This window comes from Lissotriton helveticus, chromosome 12, assembly GCF_964261635.1.
Source record: "Lissotriton helveticus chromosome 12, aLisHel1.1, whole genome shotgun sequence".
NCBI classification, from domain to species: domain Eukaryota; kingdom Metazoa; phylum Chordata; class Amphibia; order Caudata; family Salamandridae; genus Lissotriton; species Lissotriton helveticus.
In genome coordinates, this window is record NC_136073.1 from 590,425,634 (window position 1) to 590,442,183 (window position 16,550).

The 16,550-nt window shown below is 46.9% G+C and overlaps 1 long non-coding RNA gene across 1 annotated transcript in view; it reads left to right on the top strand.

Moving 5' to 3' along the window:
- The first annotated feature begins 7,439 nt into the window (after positions 1–7,439).
- The window catches only part of LOC144799489 (uncharacterized), a 64,621-nt gene continuing 55,510 nt past the window's right edge, over positions 7,440–16,550 (top strand). The window contains exons 1-2 of the long non-coding RNA XR_013603822.1: positions 7,440–7,572; positions 8,122–8,188. This is a non-coding gene — a long non-coding RNA (uncharacterized LOC144799489). The remainder of the gene's footprint in view (positions 7,573–8,121; positions 8,189–16,550) is intronic.

Here is a 16,550-nt window from a genome sequence, read left to right on the forward strand (position 1 = left end):
GGGAAATTCACGGCAAGTTGGAGACTGTCCCGGGTAATTTTGTTGCAAAACTGTTCCTCTTTATTACGCACAGGTACTCAAACAAGAACGTTCTATCTGCAGAAGCCCTGTGCTGCAAAATGTCCCGGGAATTTTTTTCCAAATGTTGGCAACTATGTTCTGTCAAGTACCACGCATCAGGCATTAGACTAACGCATTTCAGTGTGATCGTCTGCATCACTGCACTGAAATACAAAGTCATGAATTTGTATGGCCTGAGCTGTCAAGTTGGAACGTGTGCCATCAAATGATGGAGGGAGTCACTCTTGAAAATGGCCAATGGCTGTTGCCGAGAGAACAGCCAGGAGAGGACAGGCTCACTCCCTGAGCCACTGACTCACACAATGGCAGGCAGGTCCTTGGTGCAAGTGGGCTGCGTTGCAGACTTAAAGTTTGACAGCGGTGAACGCACTTGCCTGCCGCTGCTCGCACAGCGCATCTCTTGACTCAGTCAGACGGTGCTATATTCGGCACACAAATCTGTGCACCCATGGGTCCTGACCTGGACTGCCGCCACCGAAGTGTGGTGCCTCACTCGAAGACTGCTGCAGGGCAGTCAGGCAGCATGGAGCTGCGTAGCCAGGCACCAGTTCAGAATGCAGTCTGCTGGGACCCGGCTGGCTAGGAGTCATCAACTCGACTCCTGGAGGACCACAGCCAAGCCCGTATAGGGCCGAGAGTCATTGCTGCGGCCTGATCCTCCGTCAGACTAGCACTACGCGCTAACAGTAAGTGTCCACACTAGTACCTGCTTCCCTTCAATCCTCACTTCTGGGCTTGTGCAAATAACGTAGTGGCTGGTTTAGGTTACTGCCTCAGAGGTCTGGGCAACCCTCATAGTTCCACATTTCTTACACACTTGATCAGGTTACAAGGGCACTAGAGTTCCCTTTCATTCTTGGTGCTTTGCAGCAGTTTTAAGATCTTCTTACAGTTTCTCATTACTCAAATGCATCTATATTTATGTGTTTCCCTCATCTTCATTGCTTGATTTAGCTCACAAAAAAGCATGACTCATGGTTGTTCAATGTCACTCTTAATTCCACTGAAAGTATGAAAATGTCACACATAAACAAACCGAAACCTTGACAGCTATGCCCAGAGGGAGGGACAAGCTCAGTCGGCAATTGGTACTTTGATCCACTGTGCTTTGGGACACTTAAAGGAGGTCAATTGAGTGAGACAAAGTAATGGGGCATCTGTGGAAAGGGGAAGTGAAAGCAGGAGACAGGTAAGCAATGTATCTGGGTAATTCACTGGAGGAGTTCACTTTGCTGCCTGTGAAAAAACAGATTTTTTTTATACTATTCACCGAACAGAGTTTGTTTCAGGCATAGATACTTGTTGGCCCCACGCCATGAGTGGCCCCTTATGCCACACTGACATTGTACTAATAAACAACAAGTTTGCCTATACCACAATAGTCTTTTAAGCCCTCACTATTCTTGCTTATTGGTCAAACACGAATAATTTTTGTTTGCACCGGTATTTTATTTATGCCTTTTGGTTTAAAATGTTCTGTTTTCATTTACCACGTTTTATGTTTGTAAAGAAGGTAGAAATACATTTTCTGTACAAGATTTACAAACACATATACAAATATTTACAAAAATCATTTGGAATCCACATTTTGATTAAGACATATTAAACATACCACATCAAAAGTACAACATTTTACACCACAAGACAATACAAACATTTATACCCTTCTTAGATTACAACTGAATAGATCAATATCCATATGTAAAACCAAATATTTATAGTCCACAGGAGTAATAAACCAGAAAATAGCAAATTTTGTAAATAGCAGAAATTAATTCAAGCTATCTAAGAACAACAGTTTCGGTTCCTTATATTTCTTATGCTCCTTTGCTTTGCACACTGACATTGTAGTCACCAGCATAATACATCTTGGGAATGGTAGTTTTGATTTATTTTAACATGCTAAGCATTAAGTGGCCAAGGTCCTGTCCGTAATGCTCCCTCATTTCTATTCTTGGCAGTGTTCTCTCACCAAAAGAAACCATGGGCCGTATTACAGAAGGTGCCCCGGGGGTGCAATGGCCGTTTACGCCCCTTTGCGCGCCCACTGGGCACTTTGGTATTACTGTAATGCCTGTAGCGCAGGTGCACATAAAGGGCCAGCGCTATCTTTAGTGGGCGTTCCCTTATTTGCAAGGGGGTGTGCCCCAGCAAATTAGGGAATCCCTTTGCCTCAGCGCCCTCGCCGTATTACAGATACGGGCGCAGAGGCAAAGAAGCTCTCAAGAGGCACACTGACCCTGCGCCATCTAAAAGGTGTCGCACTGCCATTGTGTCCCCTGAGAGCAGCCCTCTGGAGGGGGCAAGGGGATCCTATTGTCCTCCTAGACACCCCCTTGCAGGCGGTTAAAGTCACTGACAGCACCCACCTGCAAGGAGTTCTTTAATCCCCCTTCAAAGTGCAGGCAGGTTGCTGCCTGCACTGTGAAACACGGAGAGGCTTTAAAGCAGCCACTCCGTAATTCACATGAATGTGCTGCCTCCAGGGCAGTGCGAGTTCGCGGTTACCCTGGGGTCAGCGCATTCTATGTAATAAGACACAATTTCCCTGTTTGCTTCCAGTGCACCTGTTTTAAGGTGCGCCGGTCCCAAACAGGGAAAGTGAGCCTTTTACATAATTGGGCGCCTGGAAGCCCAAAAAAAGTAAAATCTCTGTGACAGGCTTGGAGGCTGTACCTGGCTAATATCATTGTGGATGGGGCTGGGCAGAAGGAGTAGGATCAGTAGGAGGGGGATTATAATAAGTAGGAGAATATGGTCTAGGAGGAAGATGACCATGAGGGCTAGTATGACCAAAGCCACGAGGACCAGGATAAGTAGAACTAGTCCCAGGGATACCTAATCTTCGAGCACTAGGGTTCCAATGCCAGAGGGGATTAGGAACAAATGGACAATGAGGAGCAGGACAAGAAAAAACAGGACTAGCGGTACCGGGACCAGGGTGAGAAGGATGAGAAGAACTAGGAGGATGTGGAACAGGTGGATGTGGACCCAGTGAACAAGAGCCAGAAGGAACAGAAGGACCAAGGGTAGTAGGAACAGAAGATCCTGGACTATTAAGACGAGGAGGGCTAGGAGGGCCTGAGCCCACATACCAGGACCAGAGGGATGTGGGCGACCAAGGCCAGAGTAGCAGACCGAGGTAGAGAGATCAAAGAGGACCAGTACCATGCGACCAATGGAAAGAAGGACCAGAGCAGAAAAGCCAACACCACAGAGATCAGATTAAGGAGGACCAACGGGTCAGGAAAGAATTGGTCAGGACAACGACCAGAAAAGACCAGCACCTGGAGACCCTAGATTAGAATTATCTGGGGGATATAAAGGACCAAAATGTCTATGCACAGTTGGACCAGGATAAGGAAATTCATGAGGGCCAGACTCAGAGAGATCTTAAGCCATGGTGACAAGGACTACATGAACCTGTGTAATCTACACCATGGTGTATCAGTGCCAGAGGGATGTGGAAGACTAGACCCAGGAGGAGCATTACTAGGAACAACTGGGAACAAACCAAGGTGGAACAGACAAACCAGAAGAATAGAAGGACTAACAGGACTAGGATGGGGCAGGAGGCCAGTGGGACTAGGGAAACCAAGGAGTACCAGAACTAAGACTAGGACTAGATGGACCAAAAGGGCCAAGAGGATCATGACAGAGGGGACCAGGGTTTGGTTTACCAAAGTGTGCAGAGCAGTCATTACAGGTAGCAGGATCAGAGTGAGGAAGATCAGATGTAAGAAGGCCAACCAGAATCTGGGAAACCAACGGAACAGGAAATTGGTGGGCATGAGTACCTGGACCACAAGAGGACCCGACCAAGGAGAACATGTATCAAGAGGGCCACAACCAGTGGTTGCAGTACCAGTAGAACTAAAAGGACAAGGAACAGATCCAGGGGGACTAAGACAGCTCAAACCAGGAGGACAAAGACTAAGATGGTCAGAACACGAGAGACCATTTTGACCAGGACCTGCAGTACCATGGCTAGGAGGGTTAGGGTGAGGAGAATCATGACAAGGTGACCAGGGTCAAGAGGATCAGAAAGGAACAGAACCAGGTAGGCCAAGACTGGGAGAACCAAGAAGGGGCAGGATGATCAAATGGTAAGGTTTTTGATAACAAGTACAATAGGATGATAAGGACCAGGACAACCAGGTCTAAAGATACCAAGATTAGGATGGGTGGGGAACCAGGTCCATGAGAACTAGGCCCATGAGATACCAATCTATAAAGACCAGGACCCTGAGGATCAGGGCCAGTGGGTTCATAATATTGAGAGGGACATGGACTAAGAAAAACAGGAATAGCAGAACCATGGTCATGAGTGACAGGGAGGACTAGGGGGGTAGGCAACCGGGGCCAGAAGGGAAAGTTCTAAGAGGACCAGGGAACAAAAGACTGGGGGGGCCAGGAAGATCAGGGCAAGGAGGATTAGGACCAGGAGGACTAGGGTAAGGAGGCAAAGAAAAATCAGGACCAGGGACATCAGTACCAGGATGACCACACCCTGGAGGTCCAGACAACAGGGCTAGAAACAAGATGGCCAGGAAGATGAGGAACCAGGGGGCCAGGCCCAGGATGATAAGAGCAAGGAAGATCATGATCAGATGGTGTAGATCACTAGGGCAAAGAGAAGGAGGATCAGGACGACATCCTGTAAGACTAGGAAGATTAGGAACATGATTATCGCCAATAGGACAATGGGACCAGAATATGCAAGGGAAATGATGGGGCCAAAACCAAGGATACAAGAGGAAGCAGAACCTGGAGGACCAAGCCCAAAGCAAGAAGGATCAGCACTAAGAAGACAAGGAACAGGCCTAGGAGTTCCAGGGGGACCATGGCCATAGGACCAGGCCCAGAATACAACTTGGAGCAGAAAGACCAGAACATGGAGGTAGCAGGACCAGGGTGAGAAAGATCAGAAGGGCCACAACAACCAGAGCCAAGAAGACTAAGGGGAGTGGGCCAAGATGTCCAGGAGGAAAAATCAAGTCTAGTGGGAACAAAACCAGGAAGAGAACACAGACTGTGAAGACCATGAATAGGAAAAGCCAGTGCTAGGTAAGCCAGAATGAGAGTGAGGAAGTCTAGAAGAACAGGAACTGGAGAATCAGAAGGTGATGGCCAGGCAACAAGAGGCAGCAGGGCAAGAGCTAAGAGTATCACAACCAATTGAAAACTGAAAACCAAGTCACAGAGGTCCATAGCAGGACAAGAAGGACCAGAACAAGGAGGAAGAGGAGGACCAGGACAAGGAGGGCCGGATGACAGGAGTCAGGGTGGCTAAGAACAGGATAACTAGACCAAAGAGGATCAGGACTTAGTGAACAAGTTAGTGCAGAATCAGGATGACAAGGAACAGGAGGGCCTGGGCCAAGAGTATCATGCCAACTTGGAGGAGGACAAGGAGAACTAGTCAGGGTAAGAGTAGGTGGACTTGGGCCATTAAGACCAGGGGCCATATTGGGGAGGATTAAGCAGACTAGAAGAATCAGAAAATACAAGTCCAGGAACTGGGCTAAGAGGACCAAGACCTGAAGTACCAAGTGGAGCAGAAGGACGAAGTACTCAGGTATCCGCAAAAGGATGGTGAAGAACAGGGGGGTCAAGACCACCAGAGCCCCCAAGGACCAATGGAACCAAACCATGACCAAAATGAATATGCCCAGCCCAAGAGGACCTAATAAAAAAGGTTAGGACCCATGGACACAGTACCAAGTGGACCACGAAGACAGGGGCCAGGGCAAGGAGAATCAAGATGATCAAGACGAGGAAGACCAGGAGTGCTATATCTAGGAGACCGAGGACAACAGGGTTAAGTAGAGAAGGGCCCTGCGGACCAACAGGATCAGCGTGGGGAGCAGTAGTACCATGACCAGGAGGCATGGGAAGGACTAAATCAAGGAAAGGCCAGGAGCAGGACCAAGAAGACAAAGGTCAGAAGGACTAGAACTAGAAGCTAAAGATTCAGGAATCCAGTAACAAGGTGACCAGAACTAGCTGGGCAAGGGACATAATGAGGATCAGGAGGACAAAAAGAATCATGAAATGGAGGACTTAGGACAGGACCAAGTGAAGGATCAACACCAGAAGGCACAGACGGACCTAAAGAGAAGGAAGAAGACTGTAAGCAAGAGGACACCTATGGAATTCTATGCCAAATGTATTAGAATATTCCTTTTGTCAATGGTTCTTATTAAGGCTTCTTATGCTGTCAACTCCCAAGAAATGTCCACGTGTTTTTAGCCCACGTATAGAACTGGTAAGTATTTACTGAAAAGTCATCAGAGAATGCAAAGGGGATAAAAAGTCAGGACTGTAACACTCTGCCCCTTAATGATCGCAGACATTGTCTGATGCTGGCACAGTAGTTTGAGGGTGGATCTGAGGGTTGAGAGACTGAAACGTGGCAGAGAGGTCTAAAGGTGGATGGGTGAAAAGGAGTGTGGTCTGTGCAGAAGGCAGAAAGCGTTTGAGAAATTCAGATGGCTGAGGTCAGCAAAAATAGATAATGGCTAATGAAGGGGGTCAACGGGCTTAGGCAATCAGCAAAAGGGAGCTCAATATCATAAGAAGGCTCAGTTTGGCCAAAGAGGGGGTGAGGGAGGCTCCAGATAGATTATCCCAGTTAACATAAAGTGGGATTCTGAGTAACAAAGGGCTTGATTGCCAGCTGTGGTAGCCATGGGAGCCAAGGCCAGCAGTGACAGCTTCAGCACCAGACGACTGGTCTCTGAAACTCTAAGGGCCAGATGAAGGGTGGTGGAGATACATATATCATTACCATGTTAACCCTTGAGGAGCAGCATACCTTTTTGTATTGATTCTTGTGGGCCTGTATGCTGGACCTCTCCAAAAGCCCTATTTCCCTCCCTTTGTGTATCATATTATGCACGGGTAACCCCCGTGGGACTCTAAAACAGGTTACCAGAGATGCAAATTGCCTCCTCTGGCCCATATTTTATTTCAAGGTTACCAGTGACGCAAATGGCCTCTCCTGCAATGGCTTTCTTTTAATTCTTGCATTAGAACTATTTGTAATGCTTTTGATTCCATGTACATTGCTCTGGAGAAGAGATGTATACTCCCCATTCACCACGAACGCCATTAACTGATTGCCCTTTTATCCCTCGAGTTGAGCTTGAACCTTGGAACACTCTTTATTAAAACGTGGTACAGATGTAATGTGTTTTGCAGTGATCCGTGTAAGTTAAGGGGATGTATGAGATGAATTGCAGCACTTCTATGCACATTTTAAGATGGCCATCTTTTTGATACCCTGGGATAGTGACCCTTTTTATCCTAGACAGGTCGGCGTTCTAGATAACACCGTTCTAGACGCAAATGACGCATGTGACGTCACTTCCTGGATCTCGGTCCCGTACTCATTGGGGATAGTATATTTCCATGTGACAGACGTCTTCCGCCATCACCCAGTTCCAATGGGGATGGGTAGGTGGTAAGGACTTCGACACCACATTTTGGGTAAGTAGAGTGTTATTTAAGAGGGCCCACCGGTGATTTCTGATTCACTTGTGGCTATGTGCTAAATAAGACCCAGTGGTTAGTCCCCTACCTTGCTAGTGTCCGTTATTTAGTTAGACGGTGCTCCTGACTTCAGTTAGGCATAAATACTGACATTTGTTTCCATTATTCTGGGTCTGCATGTTCCTTTACCAGAATCTTGTTGCACTCACCCCCTAATTTACACCTGCAGGTGATCACGGAGGGATACCTATAACAGGGCTTAATGCACGTTGTCGCCCGCATCATGTTACATTACACTTTTACTGGGGGGGCCACATTATGTATTACTGCTACTTGAAGGGTTTGTCATGTATAAGTGATAAAGAATAAATGCACCCCTCCATTAACTGTACCACCTGGCATTAGTATTCCTAATGAAATCAGGGCTAATCTACCATTATGCTGGACATATATTCGCTAATTACTATGCCTCTTTCAGTTGGTTCTGTTATTTGGAATTTTGTCTGTGTGGTTTCCTCATCTATCCCACTTATATACATCTTCCAGGACACTGAGCCCGCTGCTGTCTTAGCCCGCTGGATACTGTAGAGGCGAGGCTATATAGAGTGAATAGGTGAGTCTATATTCTTCGAAGGAGCTTATGTTTTAATACGAGCCTTGTTCATAAATGTTATGGCTGGTGACTAGAACATGGATGTGGTTTTTAATAATAAATACTATGGTAAGGTGAATTATTCCCTTCCTTTGAAACACAGGGTTTCTTCTTTTTTGGTAACCATCAATATGAGAGAGATATTGAATGCAAGTATACACCGCAATTGATGTATATGCTGTAAACCTTTCTCTTTCAGAACACGTTTATGGGTATCTAATCTGCAGCATTACTATATTTGGTAGGTAGTTTTTTCACTTCTACCAAGGTGTGTAGGTAGTTTCACATTATTTTTGGTCCTGATGAATTGCCATAGACCCAGTAGGGCTGTCAAGGCAAGAAACATGTTGACCTATTGGAGTAGAGTGCTACCTTGTTCTGATCCATCACATCAGACAAATCCGCCTCTCTTTTTTCTTTTAATCAGGTAGTAACAAGAGCTAAATAAATTATACTGGTCACCTAACCTGTTTTAACTTTCACTTTGCACACACACCTACACATTCTAGGCCCCTCACTCACACCTCACGAAATGACAAAGAACAAAAGATCTCCGCCAAAGAGCCCCTCATTGGGTGCCCGTTGGGTATTGCAGCGCCAACCCAATGAGGAGCAGGCCCAATGATGAAGCATGACACCTAGCTGGCTGGGTGTGTGAGGGCCCTAGTTCCAAAGAAGGGAATTCCCCTCCCAGACCCACATTATTGGTTTAAGGTGTCGGGTATAACTGTCCTCCCGGTATGCATTCTTACATATATCTCTCTCTTTACTTACCATGTTAACCCTTGAGGAACAGCATACCTTTTTGTATTGATTCTTGTGGGCCTGTATGCTGGACCTCTCCAAAAGCTCTATTTCCCTCCCTTTGTTTATCATGGAGATACATATATGGCAGAAGTGTTTGGAAGGCCAACATGGAGGCAATGAGTTTCAAGATCGGTAGAATAGTCTATGTGACTCCAAGACCATTGAGTTAACATTCCATGTGCAAGTGGGTTGTAGTAAGACTCTGTGTGTGGTGGTTGTTAAAGTACATTAACCAGTGGGATGTGTTTTGCATGATGTGATGGAGAATATATAGAGCTTCCCTATACAGTGTATTGACTGCATCTCTGTGGCTGGAGGTGGGAGACCTAGACAATAAAGTGAAGGAGGATGGATAAAAGGCTACTCACAGAAATTCTGGGGCATATTTACAAGGAAGTGACAGAGTGAGGCGTTGGCTTCCTTGGCTTAAAGCAGCGCTCTGCCACTTCTGAAACGCAGGGGTGCACCATATTTACAAGGATACAGTGCAGTCTTGCGTTCCCCCCTGTGCTGGTGCTAATTTAGCCACCTAGCACCAATGTAGGCACCCTTGCACCGTAGTACAATGGTGCTTGTGTTGCAGGGGAAGATTGTTTATGTGCAGGAAGGTGTCCCTTTCTGCACATGAACAATCTGAAAATACATTTTGTAGCTTCCAAGTTTGCTGCTTAAAGCAGCACACATACAAGTTGCAAAACGTCATTTTTCGAATGATTGTTTATGTGCAGAAAGGGACACCTTCCTGCACATTAATAGTCAATGATATTTTGCTGTTTCTATGTGTGCTGCACACTGCACACATGGAAACAGCAAAAATGAGGAGAAATTAAACATTTCTCCTCACTGCACCAGGGTAAGACTAGGTTTTCCCTGGTCTTAATTTTGGCACTGCCCCATATTCACGCCACCCTTGTAAATATGGGGCAGCATCAAAATCATTGGGTGTTGTGGTGGAAAGCGCACCCCAACACCCATTGCCCTCCCCTTTCAAGTTAAGTATAGCGTGAAAGGGTGCCTTATTTACAAGGCAACATTAAGCCACATTAAGTGGCTTAACGCTGCCTTGTAAAGAAGGAGACGCCCCTATCACCACCACAACATCAGAAAAAGTTACTTTGTGGTGGCGATAGGGGCTTGTAAATATGCTCCTCTCTGAGGTCCTTGTTGGCAGAGGGCTACTTATTCATTTTACCTGAATAACGACATAGGGTAGATGTTAAGAGTGAGGAATAGATCATAGGTTTCTCATGTTAAAGGTGTGACAAAGTTTCCAAACAAGGAAGTGGCCTGACGCCAATGGAGTAGGTCGCCATCAGAGGAGCTCCGTGTGGAGCATTCCCATCCGGCATCATCCTGTCACTAATTTAACCCCCCTACCCTTACAGAGCTGTGGGTGCCAATGCTTTCATGTCCAAGACACATAGCAACTACAACGATGGTGCCTTTTGCAGCCCTAGTTGGGCAGAGGGAGATGGACGCTGGGACAGTGAGGTACAAGCACTGAGCAGTGCTTAATTTGAGCAGGTGCTTTCAGGTGCTCAGCACTGGCACTTCTTTCACAGGGCCGGGCCTACAATTTCTGACCCTGCAGGTGGTGGTCTCAATATTAATTGTTCAAATTCAAAATAAAAAGAATAACATACATTGCATGGTGACTGGCTGGTAAATGTTCATAGACAGGTCAGCATACGCCTGTCCAGGCAGGCATGATTGTGTATAACCACGTTAGTGATGATGTCATCACGCCGATCACAAATCCAAGAAGTCATCGACAAATAATAGCTTGCATTCTATTCCCAGAGTCTGCTGCACCCTGCCACTGCCTGAGCCTAAGCCTCCCATTGGATAATTGTAGCTGGGGGCTGGCTCATAGCGGAGTTGAGGCAAGGAAGCTGCAAGAGCGCATTTGGAACTTGGGAGTGAGGGCTCTTGAGGAAGAATAAACCAAAGTAAGCGTGGACTTTCCACTTACTGTGTAGCCAGAGAAGCATATCCTGCAGCCCTGCATTGCTGCTATACTCAACGTGCTCAATGCAGCTGTGGCCCAACACAACTTTTGTGTGCCACGGCGTCACCGGTAGAATCTGTGCGCTGCACTCCAGCATGGTAATTGCTGAGCGTGCGTGAGTCCAGTAGGCACCACAGCCATGCTTACTGGAATTGGCAGCATTACGGCTGGGAACAATGCCTGTGCTGTAGAAGGCAGGGTCATATCAAGCTGAGCAGTGGATGCCGATGCCGTCGCCATCCCTGGACCTACTAATTACAGGCAGCACTAGTAGTGACATCACATGCTGTGCTCGAGCAGCTACCTGTTTTGCAAATAACCCAGTTATACTGCACCAATTATTAAAAACAAAAAAAGCATTTTCATTTGGTGTACATTTTGTTTTTGCACTCGTGTAGGTAGGAAAGTAAAACACATGTCATCTTCCTCTTCATTAGGAAAGACAACAGGAAAACGCAGAGTTAAAAAAAGCAGGGACATGTACAGGCTGACAACAGGGGTCACAGGCAGCAGCAGTGTTCTAGATTAGAGAGAGAGCAGGAGTAAAGAGGAGAAAGAAACAACAGGAGAGGAGAGAGATAAGATGGAGCTAAGTAGAAGAAAAGGAGAGCAAATCAGATACAAAGAGAAAGCAGCCATGATGTGAAGAAGAGAGCATTAAGAAGAAAGCATTAAGAAGTGAGAAGACAGAATGAAAGGATGTAGAGGACAGGACAGAGGAAAAAAAGCAGACAAATGATAAAACGGAGACACAGCTAATCACTGCTAGAAGAGTGATAGTAAAGAGCCAAGATCGAGGGGAGAGAGCAGAGCATGGATAAAAGTGAAGAGGAAAAAGGGCAGGGGTAGAATGAATAGAGGGCAAATCAGAAATGCAGGGAATAAGGTAACACACCAGGTGTGACAAAGATGATAGAAAACAATTAGAGAGGTGAGAGGATAGACTCTTAGAGCAAAGACTTAGGGGACAGACAACAGATTAAGGTTAGAAGATAGAGACTGAGGCAGTGAGAGTGTTGAAAGTGGGGCTCACTGGGAGAAGAAGTGAGCTGTGGCCTCTTTGGCAAAATGTATAGCACCTGCACTTCTTTTTTTTTTTACAAATTAAGCACGGGCACTGAGACAAGCCTAACCAGCATGGCCGAGACACTGAAATGTAGATGCAGCTTTCTTGGGTGTCCCAGATTGCTGTCAGAATAGAGACGGGCTGCACCCGGAGCTGGAAGAGGACACCGGCTGAGTGGGTGGGATGCCTGGTGCCAGTGAGAAGGGAGATGTGAGACACGAGATATGCGCCGGGAGCTGCAATACCCTGCTTAGAGCAGATCATGCGGGGCGGCCCCCGATACTCAGGCTGCCCCAGCGTTGTTGAGCAGGGTCTGAATCGAGTTGAGAGCAGTGCTCCTGCACCAAACCTGTCTTTATTTGGCAGACTAAGACTTCAGCCGCCCATTACCACAAAGGCCTGCAGGGCAGGCTGTGGGGCTGGCTAATCAAAGACACTTGCAGGCAAGATATGCGGCTGAGCCCAGGGACCTTGAGAGAGGCCTTGAACCTTCTCAGCAGCAATGTGAGGGGCGAGAAGAGTCCTTGGGCTGCAATTGGCATGCATGACTGCACCTGCTACCGTGATCGCCCCTGACACCAAAAAAACTGCCTGGCTGACCCCGGCCTGCTCTGATGGGGGACTTGGTGCCTAGATTGCTGAAGAAGAACACTGGTGAGCTTGCGGGCTGGAGCCTCTGCTGTGTGGCTACTCCTTTCCTGATGATGGCCAGAGATAGATGACTCAAAGTTAGGAGGATCCCAGGGTCCTCGCACCTGGGTGAATCAATAGAAATGTATCATCTCTGCGTGCTCCTGCCCCCCTCTCACACACCCTGAGATGGAACGAGAGGTGCATACCATAGGAGCAGATCAAAGGGACCTATTCTAAAATAGAGGATGTGGGCTACTTGATGAGCCTCCATGGTAGGTGAGCCACTGCTGGCAGCATACCAGCTTACCACTATTATGGGGTACCACTGGAAAGATGTGGTGGCTGGCCATCAAGGGGAGCCAATGCCTGTTGAGGACCAACAGTCCAGGGGAGATCTGGAACACCAAACTGATACTGGTGTATTGGATCTCTCTGTCCTCTGTGATAACCAACGCAAACCGGCTGACAGAATGGCAAAAACTGAGCTAACGCTGAAGGATATCATCCCAGCAACTTGGGCTTGAAAGCACAGATCGCCTAGGATGGAAAACCTGCTGACTTGATGATGACAGAGAGAGACCTAGAAGCCAGGAGTATTACATAATATGCACGGACATGGTCGCGTGGTGAGTGGCACTGTCCGGATGCCCTTCTGCAGGGACTGCCTCCTCCCCGTGTCTTTTTGTAGCATACTGGTTGGTTTTTGTGTTTACATAATTTTGGATGGGGGGATATTGCCTTTCTGCCCTGGAGCTGAGGATTTGGGATTTATAGTTTAGGGACATTGTGGTTGTCTACAGATCACAATCATAACACAGATGTTGGGACATAGGTAACCACACTGACAGACAGATGCGCTCAGGTGGACGCGCTACATATAAAATAATATCCTGGAACATTTGCGACCTTAACAGTGTGACTAGGTATTACAAAGTCCAGGCTACCTAAAACTAAGGAGGGTACTTATAGCCCTATTACAAGACACTCACCTGAATAATCATGAAGGGACGTCACTGTATAGATGCTGGAGGGGACACACAGAATATACTGCACATTCCTCTTTTACTAGGAGGACACTCAGATGGGTGGAACCTGAGGTACCCTACCAAGTCATTAGTGAAAAAGTGGATGCAGAAGGGAGGTACATCATCCTAACTGACAGACTGCTCGGTGAGGATAGCTTGATTATATCTATGGTACCAACACTGACCAGAGTGCATTTCTTGGCACTCTATACAGCACTTTGGCCCCCCTCATGTCATAGGCAACTCTTATTGGAGGGGATTTTAACTGTGTAGCTAATACTGACCTGGACCACACCCACCCCTCACTCGGGGACTCCCCACCCACCCGCTTAGCCAGGAAATTCTCTGCATGGCAACGTCACTGGGGATCACATGCATGTGGAAACTTTCACACCCAAAAGACCAAGATTATTTATATTTGTCAGTCCTACTCAAATTACACGTACTGCTGGACACATTCCTATGCTCTCCGGATGCTCTAGGCTCTATCACGGACATGGAATATCTGGCGAGAGCTGTTCCCGACCATAAACATCTGCACCTGTCCCTATCTTGGGAAAGTTCATGAACTCGTATACTAAACTGGTGATTGCATCCAAAAAGCCTGGAAGACCCCATAGACCAGTAGACCATAGGGGAGGCGATCAGAAATTATTTTAATGACAATGATGGCTCGTCAGGCTTGGCACTTACTGAGTGGGAAACATTTAAGGTAGCTAATAGGGCTTAGTGTATCTAATGTCTGAGATCACAGCACATGAACAAAGACGTTGTATGCTGGAACAGGACAGACCTGGTCCGCTGGACTTGCAACAAGACATGTTAGAGGATAAGGAGAAAGTGCCGCAACTTGTAGAGCACCTCCATTGTTATGATTAAAGGGAATATAATATAAGTGCACACAAAGAGGTATCACTTCTAGCCTGCACGACTAACCCCTCCAAGAGAAGTGTTCAAATCCTAGAAATAGCCACAGGCTGGGGAGGCAGAGTCTACAAATAAGACAACATAAATCAGACCTTTGACAGAGATTATGCTACACTGTACACTAGCAACAAAGGGGATAGAGAAGTTAGAGAAGTCTGTATGCATCGCTTTCTAGATGACATATCCCTTCAGTGACTCTTGCCTTAGGAAGCAGTGGAGTTGGGAAGAGATGTCTCGGTGGAGGAGATCATGGCAGAATTGACGAGAATGGCTCAGTGAAAGGCCCCGGGAACAGATGGACTCTGGTACATTTGTATTCAAAGTATATGTTGAACTGCTTGCACCCTAACTGACCACCTTGTATTGTGAAGTGCAAGGCTCTCACACCCAGGTCCTGCCACCCTCGATGAGAGGGGCCCTAATCATTCCCTGCTTAATCCTGGGAAATCAGCCACAGATGTGACAGCGTACAGACCGTTATTGATATTGAATACTGATTATAAAATACTTAGTGGAATCCTAGCATAGAGACTCCTACCCTACATGCAGAGTCTTGTCCACCCTGATCAATCTGGGTTTATACTCAGAGGCAATACGGGACAAACATACAGAGACTGCTGTCTCTTTTGAGAGATGATCCAACCATTCTGAAGACAGACATGTTTATGTTTGTAGAGATTGAAAAGGGTTTTGATAGCCTGGAGTGAGACTATCTCTGTATCGTGATGGCCCAAATGGGACAGAGATTTATAGAATGGAAATGACTGTTTTATACATTGACCCCTGTCAAGGTTCGAACAAGCCAGGTGATATCAGAGCAGTCTATAGGAGGAAGAGGCACCAGACAGAGTTGCCTGTTGTCTCCATTACTGTCGCCATTGCGGTGAACTGCTGGTGTACAGAGCTTGCTTGGGCCTTCATTATTTCAAGGTGTGTAACCTTCTTTATTTCATTATATGCCAATGATATGTTGCTCTTCCTCTGCAACATGCAGAAGGATCCACGGAAAGTGATACAACTCCTTCATAAATTTGGGAATGCACCTTGGTAGAAAATGAACAACAGGGTGGCCTCATCCAAAACACCAGAAAAAAAATTAATGCAATGGGAACCCACATCAATAAAATATCTGGGAGTCAGCATATACCAAACAAACCCTGATAACCTGGAGGGGAACATAGGTACAACTACACAGCCTTCCGGACCTGTGGGGCCTTTTGGAAATCAATTCCAATATGGGTGGCCAGAAGAATAGCAATTGGCGGTGCTGCCCAGTCTCCTCTATTACTTTACTGTACACCCAGTGACTGTACCCCCCGGTGTTTTCCAAGACCTAGACATAATACCAATTGACCTAATGAGGGGAAGGGACAGACAATGGGTAGCCCTAACTAAACTGCTGCCCCCATCCACGAATGGTTGACTGAGTGCCCCTGACTTTGAGACCTACTATCTGGCAGCCCAGCTGCTTTGGTATATGCGATGCTCACTGAGGCAGCGGGACACAAATAGGTCCCCCACCCCCAACACACCAACTTCAACTTTACTATGGACCCTCCTGGTCAATCATAGATGGGCAAACATCGCAGGCCAGAATGACTTGAACATGGTTCGGCACTGCTGGCTCAAAGCACTGCAGAAGACCTGGACAAACACACCATACTTCCCAACACTACCACTTCAGACTTTGTTCTTACATACACAGGGGGTCGGATGTGGACAGTTACAGGACTGGCTGGACACAGGCATGGAAACCGCGGGCTCATTCTACCGAAATGGGGAGTTAGACTCCTTCATGGACCTGGGGAAGAAGTATGATATTCCTGATGTGTAGTTCTACTTTGGGAAAAGGAGCCT